The sequence below is a fragment of the Aythya ferina genome, assembly GCF_964211825.1.
Source record: "Aythya ferina genome assembly, chromosome: 1".
NCBI lineage: Eukaryota > Metazoa > Chordata > Aves > Anseriformes > Anatidae > Aythya > Aythya ferina.
This window is the reverse complement of record NC_140296.1, coordinates 104,055,775-104,064,731: the sequence shown is the minus strand read 5'-3', so window position 1 is coordinate 104,064,731 and position 8,957 is coordinate 104,055,775. Positions and strand designations below refer to the sequence as shown.

General features: G+C 45.8%; 1 long non-coding RNA gene across 1 annotated transcript; it reads left to right on the top strand.

Moving 5' to 3' along the window:
- The first annotated feature begins 314 nt into the window (after window positions 1–314).
- On the top strand, window positions 315–5,839 carry LOC311446106. The gene is made up of 2 exons (XR_014698756.1): window positions 315–371; window positions 4,286–5,839. It is a non-coding gene; the product is annotated as an uncharacterized lncRNA (long non-coding RNA).
- The last annotated feature ends 3,118 nt before the right edge of the window (window positions 5,840–8,957 follow it).

The following is an 8,957-nucleotide window of genomic DNA, read 5'->3' as shown; positions in this document are numbered from 1 at the left end:
AACCATGCTGGTGTGTGAAACATTTGGCAGGAGGAATCCCCCACAGCAAGAGTATAAATACTCTGGCCTCAAGCCCTGGAGCTGATCAGAACCAGGGGCAATGTTGAGGTGACCCTGGCTGGAGGAAGCTCAGCCCCCAGCCAGGGCAGTGGTTAGAGGGGCTGGGATTAATCCCACCTGACGATTTCTAGAAAGACTCGTGTGATTTGGTAGCCTTTAGTGACAGGGGATTGCAGCAGCTGGAAGGAAACTGGGACGCTGCTTCAGCTGTTTAATGAGGAAGGAGATTTTGCTGTGCTTATAAACATCATCAGCATGTGTTTGTCTCTTGGTTCTGCAGTGTTTGTTGGGGAACAGGGCTCCAAGGGAAGGTAACAAAATACTTTGTGGGGCTATGCTCATAGTTGTAGTGCTTGTGATGTTTTCTAAACCTGCCAGAAGGGGGTCAGATAATAGAAAGATGATCAGTGGTGATTCTGGAAGTTGTTATACACTTCATCAGAGCTGAATGGGTTTTAGCATCCTCTGTATTACCCAGCCTGTGACACAGTGTTGGTGAGATGATAACAAATGGCTTTGCTCATTCTCTGCATTAGATACCCTATCCTATGAGCAACTTTTCTCCCCTTTTTAGTAACTAAGTTTTGAAAGGGAAGGAAAAGTAGGAGCTTGTTTGCAAGCGAGTGAACAGTGTGGAAGGAAAAATGACAAATCTGAAAGCCAGCTCTCCCAATGTGTTTTCCAAGATCAAACTAGCCCTGCCAACAGGTAAAATAATTCCCATTTGGCCCACCCATGAAGCCCAGTGAGTGAGCTAGGACTGGCTGGGGCAGGGCCTGGGAGGCAGCATGGAGCTGAAATGGGGCTCCCAGACCCATGGGGAGGGTATGCATGGGGGTCCAAAATGAGGTCACTCAGGGACGTTTGGGCATGCAAGGGCCCCCAGGGGGACCTAAAGGGACCCCATTATGGCTGAGCTGGCTTTTGTAGCAAGGAGAGACAAATGTACAGGACCTGAGAAGACAGGTCATGAACCTGGTGCTCAGGCTCCAGCGTGCAACCCGAGCCTCCGGAGGGAGGTCGGAGGGAAACCGAGAAGCCCAGCACTGGGGGAACTTGCTCTTTCTGCAAAGATCTATGACCTGAGTTCTTTCTCTTTATGGAAAAACAGCAGTTTGCTCTGAAACTCTCACAAAGCCTCTCTGTGTCTTGAGCTGTCTTTGCAGAGCTCTGGAAGAAGTAAACTGTAAAGGAAAAGGTTCATAGTTGGGGCTAGGGTGTAGTTTGCATGCTGGGGAGGCTGAGGCACCGGGACTGGATCCATGGCTGGAAACAGCACATCTTATAGCTCAAACATGTGGTGTGAGTCCAAGGCAGAGATGTTCTGTCCTGTGTTTGGACACCGGTGGTGTTGGACATGTCTCTGTGAAGGCATCAGCATCTGCTTCTGTGCCAGCAGCCTGAGAAGTAGTGAGAGCAGCTCAAGGGCTAGGGGGGCTGCTGCAGTGGCTTCAGAAAGGCAGCCCACCTCTCTTTATGGCAAGTCCTGCTGCCAGTGATGTGCAGGGACTGACCTCCATGCAGGCGTGCTCTGCAGCTGGATGTTCTGATGTGACTGTCACGACTGTGATCAGATTAAGTTGATTTTAAGGCATTTTCAAAGCAGTAACCACAGGGTATATTTAACTGACTTATGCTTGCAGGAAAGATATAGCCACTCTTATTTAACTACAACCTGAAATGACTCATGTCAAGTGGGATTTGTAATACCAACATGTCCTACAAACATCATGATGTATTTAAGATGGAGAGTCCATTTTATTTAAAAACCCCTCTGCTGAGCAGAAAGCAAACAGCTTTTCCACATGTGATGTTTAGAGGAGGAACACCATAAACTGGTATGGTAAAGATGCCTCTGTGGCTTTTGATGCCATATAGTGCTGTCAAAAGCTCAGCATGCAGCAGTTTAACCTGGGAGTCACTGGGGATGTGAAGGAGCCTGGTGCAGAGACACAGCAGGGAGGATGCTGGGCTTGTCACCTCCTGGTTGTGGAAGTGACACCTTGCACAAGACAAAAGCCTTCCACATGGAGGCTTTGGGAAAGAAACCTACACCAGAAATAATTGCTGATAAACAAGGCTGCCTCCAGCCAGCCCCTGGTCATTTGTGGTGGGGTGATCTAAAAGTTTATTGCTCCTGGTCTGGAAATTGTCATCCCTGTTGCAGGGATAGAAGGGGAGGTGTTGTGCCGCTTGGTCTGATGCAATTTGCATCAGCCCCCAGGAGAGGACTGGTGGCTGAGGAGTGGCATGCCACCCAGCCCACCACCACTGCTCTGAGGGGTCTGGCAGGCAAACAGGGCTGTGAGGAAATTAACTCAGCCTGGCTCACAGGAGCTTGGCCAGACACATCTCTGTGACTAGATGCCCTCACAGCAATTAATTCCTTGTGCTAGTACAGGAATACCTGGTCTTGTCAGCCAAAGGGGAAGACCCTACATGTGTAGGGTCATCCTGTGGCCACCTGGTGCTCAGGCCACGTTCCTACTCAGTGCCAACAATGCTGGCTCTGATGAGGTGATTTATATACATCTTGGGTCAAGTCCTCAGTTTTTATGTAAGCCTTTCTGTGATTTTAACAGGAACGTGGCTTGATGGTGCTGCAGGTTTCTCCACTGAGATTTCACACAATCCACTGATGCCAAATTGGAAAGGCTCCACCCAGGTTAGACATCCCATTTGCACTGGGCTACTCCACAGACAAAACTATAAATTAGTAGGAACTCGACCCAAAGTAAGAGTGTGTAGTATCAGAACCTCCCACTTTAATTTGTGACTTAAAAAATAAAAAGACAACAGTGAATTATGTGAGCCATTGGAATTTGCATCCTTCCTCCTCCAAGGGAACAAATCGCCATCATAACATACAAACAAACAAACAAACTACCCAGAGCAATGTTGCATTCTTCTGTTAAATGCAGAATTCACGGAAAATGTCATTACGCCTGTGTTGTACCTATCATGCTCAGAAAAACACGAGGATCTGAAACAAAAATAATAAACAGATAGCAGAAATTAGCCAGAGGCAGATAGAGGCATGATGTACCATGGAGGGATTTTTCAGTCTTTGGTGACAGAAGACATTTGGATTCAGAAACGTTTGCCAGGGGCCATCGTTTGCTGGGGACGCTGAGACCATAATGCCCTTAAGTTGTCTTTCAGTGCAGGCTGGCATGTGTGTGGCCATGCGAGGCTGACACAAGTTAATGAAACAAGTGGCAGCATTTTATAATCCATGCCATCCCCGGGATTATCTTTCTGGTGTATCCTTTGTTTCTGTGTTATTGCTGTGGACTCTTAAAACGCTAGTGCAGATCTAGACCTACTGCATCACCATGTATGAAGCCAGTACATTCATGTGACTGTAGGACTTTTTCTGTATAAATTCCGGTTTAATAAATTAGTGTTGCTTTATAAAGAAAAAAAAAAGAAAAAAAAAAAAACAAGGAGATGGGGAGGAAGAAAGGCTCAGTCTTTCATCTGCTGTGAAGGTTATTGTGGGACAGCGGAGGAGCCATGGGTGCTGAGCTGTGTGACGTGACAGCCTGCAGAGCACAGCCTCTGACAAATGGGCTTTGACAAGGACAATTGACAAAAGCAAGAGCCAGAGCCTGAATTTTAAGGACTCTTGCTTTTTTTTTTTTTTTTTTTTTTTTTTTTTTTTTTTTTTTTTTTTTCTCCTTTTCGCTTTCAGGAAGGCTGTTGTCAGACAGCTGTTTGATGCAAAGCAGACTGATATATTACGCGGTCCCCATGGGGAGCGGAGGGAGATGAACATAGGAGCCAGCCCACCCTCCGGCCCTGCCTCCCTTCCTCGACGCCACACACGCGAGGCCTGGCGGCCCTGCCCGAGCCTTCTGCCTCCCTTCGGTGCTGGTGGGCCGTCTCCCACCTCTGAGGAGGCTGCCAGGAGAGCTACATGTGCTGCATTAGCAAGCAGGCCCTGCCTGATTTCCCCGTGGTACTTGAGGGGAAGTTCTCTGTAAAACTAATTTAGCCTTTTCCTCCTAGCCCCCACATAAACCCTTCCTTTTGCGGGGCCTGCAGAAACTAGGCATGACTTCTGGCCACTGGATGCTGAGATGATGTTTTTTTTTTGCGCTAACCAAAATTAACTCCTTGTTACTTTTTCCCTCTCCATTTTATTTTTTATTTTTTTTATTTTTTTTATTTTTTTTTTTTTATTTTTTATTTTTTATTTTTTATTTTTTTTTTTTTGCTGCAGGCTGCAGTATCCTTCAGAGAAGAGCCATCTTCCTAGCACATATTTGCGCAGGACTTTGCCTAAATTCTGCACTGGTCCTTGACTGAGTCTTCCAGGCATGTCATCTACTCACGGAATACATTAAAGCAACAAGTGTCTCTCTCAAGGGTCTTTAGCTGGGACGGGCCCCTTCACACTCCCTGGGCCACGGAGTGGTGTACACTGGCATTCAATGAAGCTGGAAACTCCAGAGTCAGGAAAGCTGCTGGAAGAAGTGATTGCCTGATTCCCTCACCAGATTCAATGACTAAAATGCTACCTACTTAAGCCTTGCTGCCAGCAGTCTTTCCATGGGGATAAGTCACTCAATCTTTGGAGAAATGGAAAGGACGCAGCTCACCAAAGACACCACATCTGTTTGCAGCTGTTATCTGCAGAACTGAGCTAACACCTGCAAAGGTGATAGGCAACATCCAGGCAACATTTTGGAGTGCTTCAAGCAGAGCAGCCTTTACCCATCCATCCGACATCTCCACCTTTTAGAAGGAGTTAATCCTGTTCAGGGCTTTCAGGCTCCCCTGCAAACCAGGTTCAAGCATAACATGAAATCTATGAGCAGTATTTACACTGCAAATGCCATGAGGCTGCCAGAAGGGTTTTCCTTAGCTGGTCTTTCCATGCTCCACTGATGCTAATATCTCTACTTGGCCAGAGTGTGCATTTACTTAAAAAGTGCCATTTCACTTTTTTTTTTTTTAATATTTTTTTTAATGTTTTTCCCATGGAAAGGGGAAAAAGGCCCAATCCAGTAAAGCACATGAATGTTTTACTGGGCTGGGACTTTTTCTTAGCTAGTTAGTGGCAGCCTTACATCAGTTTGGAGGATTTAGCACTCCAGTAGGATCTATTTTACAGACATGCCCTGAGGTTTTAAATTGTCTTAGTCTTTTACATAATTTGAACAAAGCCCACAAAGCTGTTGTGTGGCTCCTGTGCTTCAGTTGCTTTGGGGCTGCGTCCTCCTGTGCTGAAACACTTGAGACTGAGAAAAATTGCCAAGACTTGAGAAGTAGGAAAAATAGGAGAGAGGAGTCATTAAAATGCTTAGCACCCACTGCGTTTGCAATTTGCATCTCTGTTGAATTGTAGAAAGATTAGCTAAATTTTCACAGTGACAGTCAGGGACAAAAGAGATGCATCCCTATTTTACACATGAGGAAAGGGAAATACAGGTTTTAAAAGCTTGGGTTTTAGATATAGTGGGAACTGCTGGGGATGTACCTTTGGAAGCACCATAGGAAACGCCTGGTGGAATATATGTACAGCCCAGACCCCTGAGGGAACAATGACTCAGAGTAAAATCACTCATGTAGGCATCCCCTCTGTGTTTCTAGCCCCGCTGTCCTTGCTAGACTGTATCAGCTCATCAGCAAATTGGAGACTACTCCTCGTCATCACGGAAATTCTGTTCTTCAGATGTAAATCAGAAATGCTGTTTTCCTACAAGTGCTAGAATTTAGATTCACTTGTGTGCTCCTCACGATCTCTAACGGGAAACAATGACAGACAAAATCACGCCTGACTCATGTCTTCACTGATTCATGCCTAAGGAGCCCCAGTATTGGGAAGAGACGTGCAGATAGAGAAAGTTGTTTTTCAGTGGGTTCAGGAGCATTTGCATTTCTCTGAATACAGCCCCTTGGCATTTCATGGCCTTCCATGCAGATAACTGTCTAACACAAAGTCATGGGGGGCAACCTAGAAGTCCTTCACACAGAAGTCACAGCTGGTCAGAATATCCAGGAGAAATGGGTGCTTAACACCATTTGTTGTTATAAGTCAGAAGCCTGGGGCAAACTAGCTAGTATCTGACAAGAAACTTTCAGGCCTATCACAGCGTATTTACTTCCCAGTGCCAGAGGACAGAGAAGTGCCAGGTATGTATGTAGAACAGCACAGTTTGGCCCATGCATTTGCTCTGCCCTTCAGTCCCTTTTAAACCACACTCCTGGGCCAGAAGATCTTGTAATCTAAACAAGACCAGAAACACAAACAAGACAGGGGAGGATGTCCCCCCAGGAGAGCGGGACATGGGGGTGATTGATGAGGTGAGGGGGGAGGGACTGCTTGCAAAGAAAGGTTTTATGACAGTCATTGGCCTAACAGAACTAAAATAGGACAATTTTGTATTCTGAAATCCATCGGCGATGCTTTAGGTGACCTTTGGCAAATCAATTCATCTCCGTCTGTGCCTCTGGAAAATGGGAATAATACAGCCTTGCTGTCTGGAGAACCCTTGGTAATTCTCAGATGAAAGATGCTTTATTGGTACCAGTATCATCTTTTATTGTCATTAGCATGATAACAGATCTATCACCTAGCAACAGAGCAGTATCTTGCCCTGCTCTGGTTGTCCATGTATTTTTCTTGAATTTTGCCTCTCTAGCTGTCTGCTTTTCATTTGGAGCAAGTTTACAGCCCGTGACTGTTCTTTTTCCCTTAGCATTGCATGCTACAGACAGGCACAGCTGCAATGTCCCGAGCTACCCCCCTGTTTCACCCCCTTTCATTCCTTCCCCCAGATCCTGACGTACATGTAAGTGGTGAGAGTATCTCCACTAGCTGGCACAATATTTGCTTCTCTTAGCTAGGGTCTAAGAAGTCGTGATTTTAAAAATGTAAATATTAATTTTATGTAAAATATAGTTATATACCTGATTTGCGCTAATTATGGGGGGAGAGGGGAGGAGGAATGAATTAAAAACTGTCAATCATGAAACTTCCTAAATTCTTGCAGAAACAACCATTTTCACAGATACTTCAGCCATCAGTTTAAGGACAGATAAAGACGTATGTATGTAAATAACACCAACCCTTGAAGATCAGGATTTCTGCCAAGCCTTGTGACACCTTAGACATGTGATAAGAGCAGTCCTTCTATCCTCAAGTGGCACACAGAGCAACCTATACCACTAGAACCATTAGCATCAGCAAGAGATTAGAGAACAAAGGGAAAGACGAAAATAGAAAAAAACATTAGCCTTCTTCATCCAAGAAGAGCCATCCCTAATCCTTTTTTTTTTCTTTTTTCTCCAGAAAGTTTTTATAACATTTCTTAAAGGAAGCAGTTAAAACAAACAACAATAAAAACAAATCTCCAATGTTTGAGTCTGGGTCAGAGCCTGAGTCCAAGATCAGATCTGTTGGCTCATGACTGTGGCGAGCTGTGGGTTACTTTAAGTCCACTGAGTTCAGTGAAGCAGCACTGATTTCTTCCAGCTGGTATTTGAGTGAAAACACTTCTATTTATTTTGCTATTTTCTCTCTATTTGAGGGAGGATGATCCTGTAGCCTAAAGCATGGCAATACACCAGTTCTACTTGTACCGCAAGATATGTCAGGGACTGGTATCCCACTGCGCTTTGGGTGTGAGAGATCTCCTGGCTGATTTGGCTTCTCTCCCCGGGAATGACTGCTGTAAAACAGCGGTGTCCCTGGGTCATCGGTCTGACACTTCACAGCAAGATAATGTGCCAGCTGGACATTTATTGCCCAGTAAACCCCATGCTGTTCTCTTCAGTTGCTGCAGTAATGCAAGAGTGATTGCTGGCATTCAATGCATATGCAGCTCCTTCCTACAGGAAGGAATGGCCAGACAAGGGTGTGGGTTTCAGATGTTTCTGGGTGCCAGTGCTGTGGGAGAAGCACACCCTTTCTATCTCAAAAGATGCCTATCAGGAAGAAGACAGATGTTTGTTCATGGTGCTAACATGTCTATCATCATTACGTGTCTTTTTAGAGAAAACTCTGCCAGGACTATCGAATTTTCCATAGCATTTGTGCTTTTGAGCGTGTTGGTTGGTTGGTTGGTGTACGTGTGTTTCTTTCTTAAAGGTACTCTGGTTTCATGTGTGAAAAGAAATCATGTTTTTGGTTTCTCAGTTTTCCCTCCAGGTTCTGCTACATCCTTATCTTGAGAAACACAATCCCCTCTCTCCTCTTAGAGGTCATCCTTGGTCCATATTCGCCCTCTTGCCCCACCAGTCCCACCCCCTGCTGCCATAACTCCCCTTTCCACTCCTGCTGCAGCAACCTCACTGACCCCAGTCTCATCTCAAGGCCTCATGCAGCCTTTGTCTTGCTGTTAACTCTAGTCCCAGCCTTACCCTTCCAGCTCTGCCACAAAACCAACCACCTGGGGACTCTCCTCCTCATTCAGCCTTACTAGACCTCCTCCATCGGGATCTGTTTCTCCTTCCTCAGCTTCCTGCAGCCCCTGCAACTCACTGCTCACAGCAGCCCTTTCAGGGCCTGCCTACCTTCTCCCCTTTCTCCCCTCCCAAACAAGTGAGAAGGAAAAGTACTGGAAAACAGGTAAAGAAGAATAAACAAAGCTTGTTCCTTCTGCCCCTTCCCGTTGTCCTGTCTTCAAGCACTGCACCTTTGGAAGGCCTTTTTGCTACAAGACGGGCTATTTTTGCATTGTTTATACAGCTATGCTTGATGTGAGGAGTAAAGTTGCAGGAGAACAGGCCTGCTGTAGAGGAGGCTGAGTGCACTTGACTCAACGTTGCTAAAGAAGCAGTTTTTAATAGAAGCTGCAACTTCTCTGAAGACGTTTACTGAGGCACTCAGCTGCCTCCCTCAGTCAGCAGAGACAGGTCGGCTCCTGCCGAGGGCAATTCAGATCACT